Source organism: Corylus avellana, chromosome 6 (assembly GCF_965113065.1).
Source record: "Corylus avellana chromosome 6, dhCorAvel1.hap1.2, whole genome shotgun sequence".
Lineage (NCBI taxonomy): Eukaryota > Viridiplantae > Streptophyta > Magnoliopsida > Fagales > Betulaceae > Corylus > Corylus avellana.
The window spans coordinates 21,806,832-21,819,541 of NC_142495.1; the positions used below are offsets into that span (position 1 = coordinate 21,806,832).

Consider the following 12,710-nt stretch of genomic DNA (forward strand, 5'->3'; position numbering starts at 1 on the left):
AAAACCTACTTGAAAACTCTCTGGTACTGCGATCGATCGCACTCCAAGTGCGATCGATCGCAGAACCAGGGAACACTGGTATGAGTAACATACATCGACTAACTCCTAACCACAATACTTCTAACATATATCAATAACAGTCCCACTAATACATGTTAACTCCAATATAATGAAGTAACAAAGTGAGACATCTACAGTCCCAAGACAATCATTGAAAAAATGCCCGCCAGCCCCCATTAAACATGACTCTTACAAAGGTTATCAAGTCAAAATCCCAGTCACAGCCAAAATAGTGAGCTGGTCAAGAGTTGGGTCGACAGGACACTAATTTAGTTGGTAGGAAACAAGTCGGACCATCAGAAAGTAGAGAATTATTGCACAAACATTTGATGTAAATATGCATAATAATATTGGTAATCAATAACTCAATAATAATTAATAGTAAAATGGGGAGCAAAGGGAATGTTAAGCTAATAGGTTCAATGGCTTCAAGGTATAATTGATGTAAAAAACAATTCATTTCACATATGAAAAAGACAGTTAACAAGGCTAGGAAGTTTAGTTTTTCCAATGGTTTGATCCAAAAAGCGGATCAGCTGGGAGACATGTTCATCAGTCCAAGCACCTTGTCAGGTTCTGTTGTCATTACAGCGAATTCAATGGCAGTACCTTTTACTTTTCTATTGTATATTTTTCGTTTATATTAATGAAATAATTATCTCCAAAGATGAAAGATAAGCGTCTGCTTTTCATATAAATGTAGATTTCCCGCAAGAAGATTGCCACCAAACTAAATTGGCAAGCAATAAAAAAAGGTGGTCCTCTCATCCAACCTAGCGTTGGGCAGGTTTCAAATCATCTCTTTAATATAATCTTTGGTGAGTAGGGGGAAGGGTGCCTTCCCTGTAGATTTTGACAGTTACAGGCAGCAAAGAGACATTAAAACAGCTACAATATAAACTTTCTTAACCCACATTTGCCTATATTATAACAAAAACCTACTATCATTGTTTGTTGAAACTGACACCACAATCCCTATGGACCGCCAAGATTAAACGCCCACACACACATGTACCTACTGGAAAATATACCCCAGTTTCTGGGTATTTGGTCAACTTCAATTATAAATAATTTCTGGCACTGCACCTCCTTTTGACATTCAAAAGTGATAATGATTCAGATGAAGAGCAGCTTTTCCTTAATAATTCACTCTCCCATAATAATTTAGTGCATGCATGTGTGTTAAAGGATGAAAAATGAGCATGAATAGTGCTTGTCTCTTCAAGATATCAGAATAAGAATATCAAAAAATATGGGAGAGTGAGAACTGAGAACAGAATGCTTACATAGCAATGTTGAAGAAAACAACAAAACTGGCGCTTCTAAATAAGGCACTTTGTGGAACAGATTTTCCTTTGTAAGGGTAAAACAGAGACAAAAACCCAGCCACAGTAGTAGCAATGAGAAATGCTACAGACAAATACCCCAAAACGACAGTTGGATCAGAGGGGTACTTGCAGATAACAACACCTTTCCCTGTAATTATTGGAGTTCCAGCTGCTGGCTGCAGAGATCAGAGAGAACAAGACGAACACTCAGACAGCAACCAAGAAACAATATAACCATTAAAAGAATGGAGAATATTTAGCTTCAATGGACAAATCATTCAAAGCATAAAAATAAGTAACTAAAGGTCAGAGCAAGTTGTGCTCCACTTCTTGGACTCCTATAAAATGTAATTTAAAGCATTTCTCTGAGTAACAAAATAAATTGAAATAAATTTATAAAGAGGGCATATGGGGCTACAAAGTAGGAACTATTGAAACTTGAATTTTGATACAGGGAAGTAAAAAGCACAAAAATCTTGCCTCCAGCTATATGCTTGAACAAAGACACAGACAGCAAAATATGACCATTAGAAAGATGATACATCAATTTTATTGAAAATTATGGCAGTTACAGGGAGACAAATCTATCATTGCTCTCTGACTGCATCACTGACACTCGTAGTTTACAACACTCGTGTCAAACCATGTAAGACACTTGCTTGGACAGTAATAAATATCCTTCATTCAGCTAAATGAGGTTCAGAATTATGAGTTCCCATCAAATTTTTCTTGAAACTCATACACAGTTATTATTTCCATAATTATTTTACCATCCATGGTTCCTAAGCATGCAAACCTGGTGTCTAAGGAAATTGAAACAAATTAATTCAAGTGGAAATGCTAGTGGATAATTTGGCGATTTCTGCAGGCATTATATGCTTATATACAGTATAAAGGCTCAATAACTTTGATGCAACTCAAGCACTTGAATGAAACTAATAATTTCAAGAGAAACACCAGATTATCCATCATACCCAGTGGCGTGGAGGCCAGGAAGGCCATGAACCCCGAAGTCTCCAAAATTCTTTTATATCCCTCAGAAATTCAACAATATTAATGAATCCCACTAATATCTACTGACTTTAGTTGAATTATATATATATATCAAAACAATGATACAAATCTTTCTTCATACTTATATTGAACTGTAATAAATTTTTCACTAATTAAACTCCAAATAATTATATAAAAGAAACGAAATAGGCATCTATTTTCAAGAAAGAAGATTATTCTGGAATCTGGGCTTCAAATTTTTTGTCCAAGGTTGCTAAATTGACATTAATGAATTCTTCTATAACATCATCTATATTTTACCTTCTTGTTCTCAGCAACAACTCCAAATATGAAGGAAACTGCACCACAAAATGCTACTATCAGACCCATTAATCTCACGGAAACAGCCATTGTTGCCAACAGAAATCAACCACTTTCTCAGAAACCAAACAGAGAGTAACCCACACTGCGTTGCAAACTCTTGACAAAATAAAGTCACTAATCTAACCCTAAACCACATCAGAAACAAACACATCAAATAAAAACCAAAATAATAATAATAATAAATAAAACAACCAGGTTGTCTGTTAATGAACCATTAATCCTTTAATCAATAACAAATTTTCCATCTTTCAGAACCAGAAACATCAAACACCAAAATACCCAAATAGCATTTATCTTTCCCTCCACTTTCTCGGCAATCAAACCGAGGGTAAACTGAAACCGCACTACCAAAAAATCGAAAGAATACAGTCACTAATCCAACCCCAAATTCGCAATGGATACAAACACATCAAACAAAACCCAACAATTAACACAAAAATTGCAAAAATTTAAAGTTTAAAGAGGTTACCTCGAGGATTTTTCTCCCCTTCTTTTTCTTTTTCTTCTCTAGCTTCCCCGAACGATCCACCCTCTCTCTTTCTTTCTCTCTCCCTCTCTCTCTCTCTCCCTCTTTCAGCTTCTCAGCAAAGCCTTGTATGAAAGCTTTCGTCGGTTAAAGTTTGGGAGAGCAGCGGTAGAGAGATTGAGAGTGAGAGTGATGAGGGAGGTGAGTGAGAGCCGAGAGGGGTGTTAGGGAGGATTCTGGTGTTTTGAAGGTTTGGGGAAAAAAAAGACGCGGTTTATGAAATTTTTCATCCGAAAATTTCAGATACCCGCCACTGGATGGCGCTTATTTTTCGCACTCAATAAGTCGCCCCTAATGAGCCTCAAATTTATTTATTTTTTTTAAAAAAAAATTATACTTATAATTTTTTAATTTTTATTTATTTTATTTATTTTAGTTTTTCTTTATTTTCTCCTGTAATATATTTTTATTATTATAATATTAACTAATAATTTCCGTTTAATAAATTTTTATAATAAAGATCATTAAGTTGATATTTATCTTATAATTAATTATAAGATCAATACAAAATCCAAAGATAATATAACTAATGCACTAAGATAATATAAAAAGCTTATAGTTCAATTGAATGTTCGATTGAACCTTCAATTGTATTCAGTTTGATCGATCAATTAATCTTATCATGATCAATTTAACTAATTCATTAGGATCAATCGGATGTTTGATCGATCAATTGATTCTATTACGATCAATCGAACTAATTCACTAGGATCGATTGAATTTTCGATTAGATGTTTGATCTTATCACGATCAATCAAACTAATTCACTAGGATCGATTAGATGTTTGATCGATCGGATTTTCGATTGAACATTTGATTGATCATTTGATTCTATCACGATCAATCGAACTAATTCACTTGGATCGATCGGATTTTTTATCAGATGTTTGATCCTATCACAATCAATCGAACTAATTCACTATGATCGATCATTTGATCTTATCACAATCAATCGAACTAATTCACTAGGATCGATCGGATGTTCGATCAAACATTTGATCTTATCACGATCAATCGAACTAATTCATTGGGATTGATCGGATGTTTGATCGATCATTTAATCCTATCACGATCAATCGAATTAATTCAATTTCAATTTCAATTGTTTCAATCATTTGATCTTATCACAATCAATCGAACTAATTCATTATGATTGATCAAATATTCAATCAATCCTTCAATTTCAATTGTTTCAAGTTTGATCGATCATTCATTCTATCATGATCGATCGAACAAATGCACTAGAACCAAACGGATGTTTGAACGAACCTTTAATTTGTTTGAAGTTTGGTCAATCATTTGATCAATCATTTGATCCTATCACGATCGATCAAATATCTGATAATTTATATAAAATAAATAATGACATATTATCGGAGGTAAATTTTTGGGAAATAACATTTTATAACTAATACAAATTAAAATCTTTCTTTAGGAGGATGGAATTGAAATAGAAGAATTTTTCCTTGTTTTTTTTTTAAAAAAAACGTATATATATATATATTGAAACAACTGTACATATGGAATATTAAGTGAAAGGGAGACCTTTATTTTTACGGTTAAAATTTTATTTCGTTATATTTAACGGTGCATATTGTGTCACTTTATTTGAAAATTTTAAACAATGTAGTGATATATACAAAATTTTAGTGGATGCTATTGGGCATCAAATTTTTTTTTTTTTTTTTTTTAATTTTCCTGCATACTCTTTAGGGTCGACAAAGTCGACCCTAATACTTAAGCATTAGGGTCGACTCTAGAGTCGACCCTAATGATCACTCTTCAGCGTCCACTCTTAGTGGACGCTATTGGTGGTTAAATGTATTTTTTTAAAAAAATTTTTTTAATTCCTGCACACTCTTTAGAGTCGACCCTAATACTTAAGCATTAGGGTCGACTTGAGAGTCGACCCTAATGATACCTCTTTAGCGTCCACTTTTAGTGGACGCTATTGGTTATGAATATTAGGTTTTTTTAATTTTTTTTAATTCCTCCCCACACTCTTTAGGGTCGACATTGTCGACCCTAATACTTAAGCATTAGGGTCGACTCTAGAGTCGACCCTAATGATCACTCTTCAGCGTCCACTCTTAGTGGACGCTATTGGTGGTTAAATATATTTTTTTTAAAATTTTTTTTTAATTCCTGCACACACTCTTTAGGGTCGACTTTGTCGACCCTAATACTTAAGCATTAGGGTCGACTTGAGAGTCGACCCTAATGATAACTCTTTAGCGTCCACTAAAAGTGGACGCTATTGGTTATGAATATTAGGTTTTTTTAATTTTTTTTAATTCCTCCCGACACTCTTTAGGGTCGACTTTGTCGACCCTAATACTTAAGCATTAGGGTCGACTTAAGAGTCGACCCTAATGATAACTCTTTAGCGTCCACTAAAAGTGGACGCTATTGGTGGTTAAATATATTTTTTTTAAATTTTTTTTTTAATTCCTACACACTCTTTAGGGTCGACTTTGTCGACCCTAATACTTAAGCATTAGGGTCGACTTGAGAGTGGACCCTAATGATAACTCTTTAGCGTCCACTCTTAGTGGACGCTATTGGTAAATAAAATGATTTTTTTTTTAATTTTTTAATTCATCCATACACTCTTTAGGGTCGACAAAGTCGACCCTAATACGTAGGCATTAGGGTCGACTCTAGAGTCGACCCTAATGATCACTCTTCAGCGTCCACTCTTAGTGGACGCTATTGGTAAATAAAATGATTTTTTTTTTTTAAATTTTTTAATTCATCCATACACTCTTTAGGGTCGACAAATACGTAGGCATTAGGGTCGACTCTAGAGTCGACCCTAATGATCACTCTTCAGCGTCCACTCTTAGTGGACGCTATTGGTAAATAAAATGATTTTTTTTTTAAAATTTTTTAATTCATCCATACACTCTCTAGGGTCGACTTTGTCGACCCTAATGATTAGGCATTAGCGTCGACTTGAAAAGTCGACGCTAATGATCTTTTTCCCGCCTTTTGAATATTTCCCGCGAGTATATTAGGGTCGAGTTATTAGCGTCCACCCTAGAGTGGACGCTATTATTCATCTTTTGGGTCGACTATTAGCGTCCACTTGGATGTGGACGCTAATACATAACTATTAGGGGCGACTTTCAAAAGTCGCCCCTAATAGTTGAGTATTAGGGGCGACTTTATAGTCGCCCCTAATGAGTCAGTTTCTTGTAGTGATTATAATTAACATTGCATTTGAGGCTATACTTACCATTTAATTAATCACTTACGGTTTCTTGTTGACAATAACACTAGAGTCGCCAGATTTGCTTAAGCTATAAAACACTATTTTTCTTTTAAACACTGCAAATTGCATAGTTTTGTTTTTAATAGATCTATTACAGGTTTGGAAAGCTTGTCAAGATTGGAAAACCTAGAAACCTTAGATCTTAGCGGCAACAGATTCGACAAAAGCATCATTAAATCATTAAGTGCAGTCAAATCCCTTAAAAATTTGAATCTTGCTTGGAATGATCTAGGAGGATCCTTTCCGGCCAAAGGTACATCTGTTGATCTTTAGTATTATTTTATAGAAACTACAAGCAGTTCCAATCATATTTCAAATTTTTTATGTTTTGTTTTATGTAGAATTATCGGCTTTTGAAAACTTGGAGAAGTTGGATTTAAGTAATAATGTTCTCAATGGCTCCCTGACAATCCAAGGTAATGAGAGAGAGAGAGACTTAAGTTTGAAATTTTCAATAACTTCATAACCACTTTACACACATCTTTCATATTTCTATTAAACTACTTATTTAGTTTATACCACAAGTCACAATTTTCTCCATCTGCATTCAATCCTCTGTTTTGTTTTTGTTTTTTTCAAATTTTTACTGCTCAAAGATTTTAGGAAATGTTATATAGATTTCTTCCCCACGCAACATAATGGATAATTATACCATATTTTTTTAAAAAATATATGTCACTCACCCTCAAGGCAATAAAAGGCAAGATTATATATATATATATATATAGTCTTGATTACCAAAAATAGAAAACCACCACATAGGTTATACACTTTGCGATCCAGAGGATATCAATTTCAATTACAACTGCAAGTGTAGGGTTGGGCTGATGTTTATTGTATCTCAATCAGTCACTAATATTTAATACATAAATCCTAAATTGTTATCAGTATTGCTGTTATCAGGGTAAAACATTATGAGATTGTATTGCTACATCCCATTTTGTTGATGTTTGACTTGAATCACAACAATTGTTCTTTAATGTCATCTTGTCGGAAATATGCAAAGAAAGTTGTGTGAAACATGAAATGCATCAATGTGTTTCCCTACATTATAATCAACACTGCATATGAGGCTATACTTACCATTCAATTAATCACTTATGGTTTCTTGCTGACTATAACACTAGAGTAGCCAGATTTGCTTGAGCTATAAAACGCTATTTTTCTTTTGAACATTGCAAATTGCATAGTTTTGTTTTTAATAAATCTATTACAGGTTTGGAAAGCTTGTCAAGATTGGAAAACCTAGAAACCTTAGATCTTAGCGACAATAGATTCGACAAAAGCATCATTGAATCATTAAGTGCAATCAAATCCCTTAAAAATTTGAATCTTGCTTGGAATTATATAGGAGGATCATTTCCTGGCAAAGATATGTTGATCTTCCGTATTACTTTATAGACACTTCCGCTCATGTTTGAAATTTTCTATGTTCTGTTTTATGCATAATTATCGACTTTTGTCTTTGTGATTTGAAGTTTTGATAAATAGCTACATTAGTTTTTAAAAAGTGATGAAACAGTACTACGTAAGATAAGCACAAAAGACAAATTAGTATCTGTGTTTAGAAAAGTTGGCTGAATCCATTAATGTGCTACATCAGTACCAATCAGAATGCAACATGTGTCACTTTCAATTAAAAAAAAAAAGTAATAAAAGCAATGAAACTACGAAAGCCAATAAGAATATCTTGTTCCATCGGCGAATCATATGTCGTCTAGCTAGCTAAGATCCAATATCTTCTTCCCCTCTCTCTCATAGAATAGTGCCCAAAATAGACTTTGGATAGTACTCAAGCTTTCAAGGATTTTCTAGTCTTCTTGAGAAGCTCTTGTAACTACTTGTTTAGTTTCTATGACACAACTCACAATTTGCTCCATACACATTCAAAGGTTTTAGGAAATATTATGTAGATTTCTTCCCCACTCGAAATATTGGAAAATTTTTCTTTGTTTCAATTGATACATTAATTTATTTTAATCACTCACCCTCGAGGCAATAAAAAGCAAATACTTAGAATTTTCTTAACACAGAACTATTCTTAGACCTTTAGATTTTCCATTTTCAATTTTGTCTCCCAATTCCAATAGTTATGTCCTCCCTCTCCCTCCCATAGGAAGCAAAAGACCTTCGAAAATCTGCATTTAATTTCAATAAAAAAAAAAAAACAACAGAAAATTTCAAAATTAATTAAAGACAAATGGTTTTATGAGAAAACAAATTGAAGACATTTATAATTAATTTAAGCTCCCAACGGTGAATAATGGTTATTAGGGGTAAATGTAAAATTGGTTGATGTGGTTTGGTGTTTTGTCAATTAGTCTCCAAGTTTTAAACAGTGATTAATTAAACACTCATTGAGCAAGCAATAAAAATAAAAACACAAAAACAAAAACAAATAGGTAGAGCGGTTGACAAATCTCTCTCTCTCTCTCTCTCTCTCTCTCTCTCTCGTGTACAAATTGGGTTTCTATCTCTGGCTATATGTACACAATAAAAGTCAACGTACATTATCAAATTTGTCCGACGTCAAACTAAATTATTGAAGCGTTGGAGTTTCCATTTCCATTGGGATTTTTTCAAATGGCCCAATTAAATTTGCCGGACTTTCCATTTCCATAGGGATTTATCGAACATTGTTTCAGAGGGGAGTCGTTTTCTACTTGAAAAAAAAAAAAAGTACATATTAAATTGTTCCATGAAGTTTATAATGTGCCAAACTGGTATATCAAACTACTAAAATGTGTCAAAAAAAAAGAAATTATTTTATTATATTCCTATAATACCCTTATTCTCTTAAAAACTAAAATAAAAATTGATAAAATAAAAAATTAATTAAAAAACGTTAGGGGTATATTTTTTTAGTTTTTTTTCCAGAAAATTAATTTTATATATATATATATATATATATATATATATATATAACAGTGACATGTATTACAATTTTATTAGCATTGATGTGACATCTAACAAAAATCGGCAAGTATTTTAATGGAACTTGGGTTTTCTTTTTTTAAGAAAAAAATGGTTTAGTTTAGTTTTTTATTTTAGTTTTTAAGAGAATAAGGGTATTATAGAAATATAATAATAAAAAAAAATAAAAAAATAAAAAAGTGGCATTTTTCGTTATGAAGATTCTGTTGACCTCATTGGGGTTAAGCCAGACCTTGCTTTTGAAGCTTCAACGAAAAAAAAAAAAATGTCACCATCGCTTTGCTCTCTTCGGCAATTGGAGGGTTGGTGGTTTCTTTTGGTCTTTTGGTTTCTTTGACAATTAGCATTGATGTTTGACTTGAATAACAACAATTGTTCTTGAATGTCCATCATGTCCGAAATAGGCAAAGAAAGTTGTGCATGTGAAACATGAAATGCATCAATGTGTTACCTTACGTGCATTATAATCAACATTGCATATGAGGCTATGCTTACCATTTAATCAATCACTTACGGTTTCTTGCTGATTATATATAACACTAAAGTAGCCAGATTTGCTTAAGCTATACATACGCTATTTTTATTCTAAACACTGCAAATTGCATAGTTTTTTTTTTTAATAGATCTATTACAGGTTTGAAAAGCTTGTCAAGATTGGAGAACCTAGAGACCTTAGATCTTAGGGAAAACAATTTTGACAAAAGCTTCATTAAATCATTGAGTGCAATCAAATCTCTTAAAAATTTGAATCTTGCTAGGAATAATATAGGAGGATCCTTTCCTGCAAAAGATATGTTGATGTTCCATATTACTTTATAGAAACTTTCAATCATGTTTGAAAATTTCTATGTTCTGTTTCATGCAGGATTATTGGCTTTTGAAAACTTGGAGAAGTTGGATTTAAGTTGGAATGATTTCTATGGCCCCCTAACAATCCAAGGTAATGAGCGAGACTTAAGCTTGAGCCTTGAGGGATAAATGTATTTTTTGTCCTTATGGTTTTAAGTTTTAACAAATAACTACCTTGGTTTTTAAAAAGTGATTAAATACACCTTGAAATAATCACAAAAGACAAATTAGTATTTGCGTTTAGAAAAGTTGGTCAATCGGTTAATATGCTACATTAGTACCAATCAGAATGTAACATGTGTCACTTGCAATTAAGAAAAAAAAAAGTACTAGAAAGTTATAAAAACACAAGAAGAAAGGGCAACATTACAAAACTTAATGTAAATTTGAATCATGTAAAAAGCATCCAGTAGACATGAAAACCCTAATAAAAACAAGTCAAGATTTGTTCAGACGACTTTATTCCTTTTGACAAATTTGTACATGTGTTTATCAACTTTAAGGTTTGCTTTGTCAAATGCTATTTGAAGACTCAAGTGGCCATTTTCTTCTTTAAAACAAGTCAAGATTTGTTCAGACGACTGAATAGCTCCTTTTCCAATCTCATGGTAAATGGGCGTAGCAATTCGGTTAATTCTCGGTACCCTTGCCTTGCGCTTACCTGACCGACTAGGACTAGGACTCTTAATTCATTCTAATAATCGACTAAAAAACATTTGGTAATCTAATTTCAAGGCTAAAATAAGTTGAAATCAATATAATTTCTATTTATCGGTAGTCGGTATGCCATTTTAAATATTTTATTAACACTATCTCTCTTCACTTGTGGTAGCTTTGTCTAATTTCAGTAAGCTTGAGATTTTAGATTTGAGTCACAATTCTTTCACTGGAAGTATTTCTCTATATATCGGGGCACTACCTTTTTTAAAGGCTATATCATTAGTTAACAATCAGCTCCATGGCCCTTTTCCTAAAGGTAAGAATCGACTAGAACATCAAGTGTTTGCAAATTGTTAGTCTTACCTATCTAATAAATTATCTACAATTGAATAAAAAAATGAAATAAGGTGAATGACCATGGTTGATTTAACCCAACAATTGACCATTCATTCTTTTTTTCTTTTTTTTTTTCTTTCTTTTTTTTTGGTTTTCTTGAAAAACCCAATATTGAAAACCTGATTTTTCTTGTTGATTCTTAGAGTGGAACATAATTCGGATAGACATTTCTAATGTTATTCCTTTTGACAGATTTGTGCGCACTCAAGAAGCTTCAAGAGTTAAATCTTTATCATAATCTCTTTGAAGGGATCCTTCCTACATGCCTAAACAATTTGACATCTCTTAGATTGTTAGATATATCTAGCAATCGATTCGTTGGAAACGTCTCTTCATATCTGATAGCCAGCCTCACATCACTTGAGTACATTGATCTCAGTTATAACCAATTTGAGGGTCTATTCTAATTCAACATATTTTCTAATCACTCTAAGCTTAAGGCGATTCTATTAGCAAGTGAAAACAACAAGCTTGAGATAGAAACTGAAAAATCTGCTGGTTGGGACCTCTCGTTTCAGTTAAAGATGCTTGTGCTATCTAACTGTAATTTGAACAAGCTTACAAGAAACATTCCCAAGTTTCTCCTTGAACAGCGCGAATTGGAAATAATTGATTTGTCTCACAATAACTTGAATGGAAGCTTCCCCATTTGGTTGATTGAAAACAATACAAGACTACAAGAGCTAAATCTTCGGGATAATTCTTTCATGGGTAAATTTCATTTGCCACCAGATCGCTACGAGTTTCTTCTGTTTATGGATGTCTCTGACAATCACTTAGGTGGGCAACTTCAAGAGAATATTGGAAAGATAACTCCGTACTTAAAATCTCTAAATCTTTCTCGAAATCATTTTGAAGGTTATCCCTCGTCCTCAACTGGAGACATGAATCATTTGGCGTCTTTGGACTTGTCCTTTAATGATTTCTCAGGAAAGGTACCAACAAAATTGATTGTTAGTCGCACGGTCTTGTTAGTTTTGAAGTTACGCAATAATCAGTTCACAGGATTTGATCTACCGGCTACACCTTCTAAACATTTTGGAGGGTCACGAATATGGCTTTTGGATATTAGCAACAACAAATTGTCTGGAATAATTCCTAGATGGATTGAAAACATGACAATGTTGCAAACCCTTGTCTTGGGTAACAATTCTTTTGAAGGTCAGATTTCTTGTGGACTACCAAATTCCCTGACATCTTTTGCAAGGAAACAAACTTACTGGACCAATACCAAAAGATGTTTTCAATTCATCAATTCTTTCAATATTGGACCTTAGAGATAACAAATTTTTTGGTAGTATCCCAT

At 33.1% G+C, this 12,710-nt stretch overlaps 1 long non-coding RNA gene across 1 annotated transcript; it reads right to left on the reverse strand.

Annotated features, from left to right (window-relative positions):
• Positions 1–1,511: 1,511 nt before the first annotated feature.
• Positions 1,512–3,437, reverse strand: LOC132175772 (uncharacterized). Its single transcript, XR_015912728.1, has 3 exons — positions 3,235–3,437; positions 2,703–2,740; positions 1,512–1,564 (listed from the first exon to the last, which is right to left on the reverse strand). It is a non-coding gene; the product is annotated as an uncharacterized LOC132175772 (long non-coding RNA).
• Positions 3,438–12,710: the final 9,273 nt, after the last annotated feature.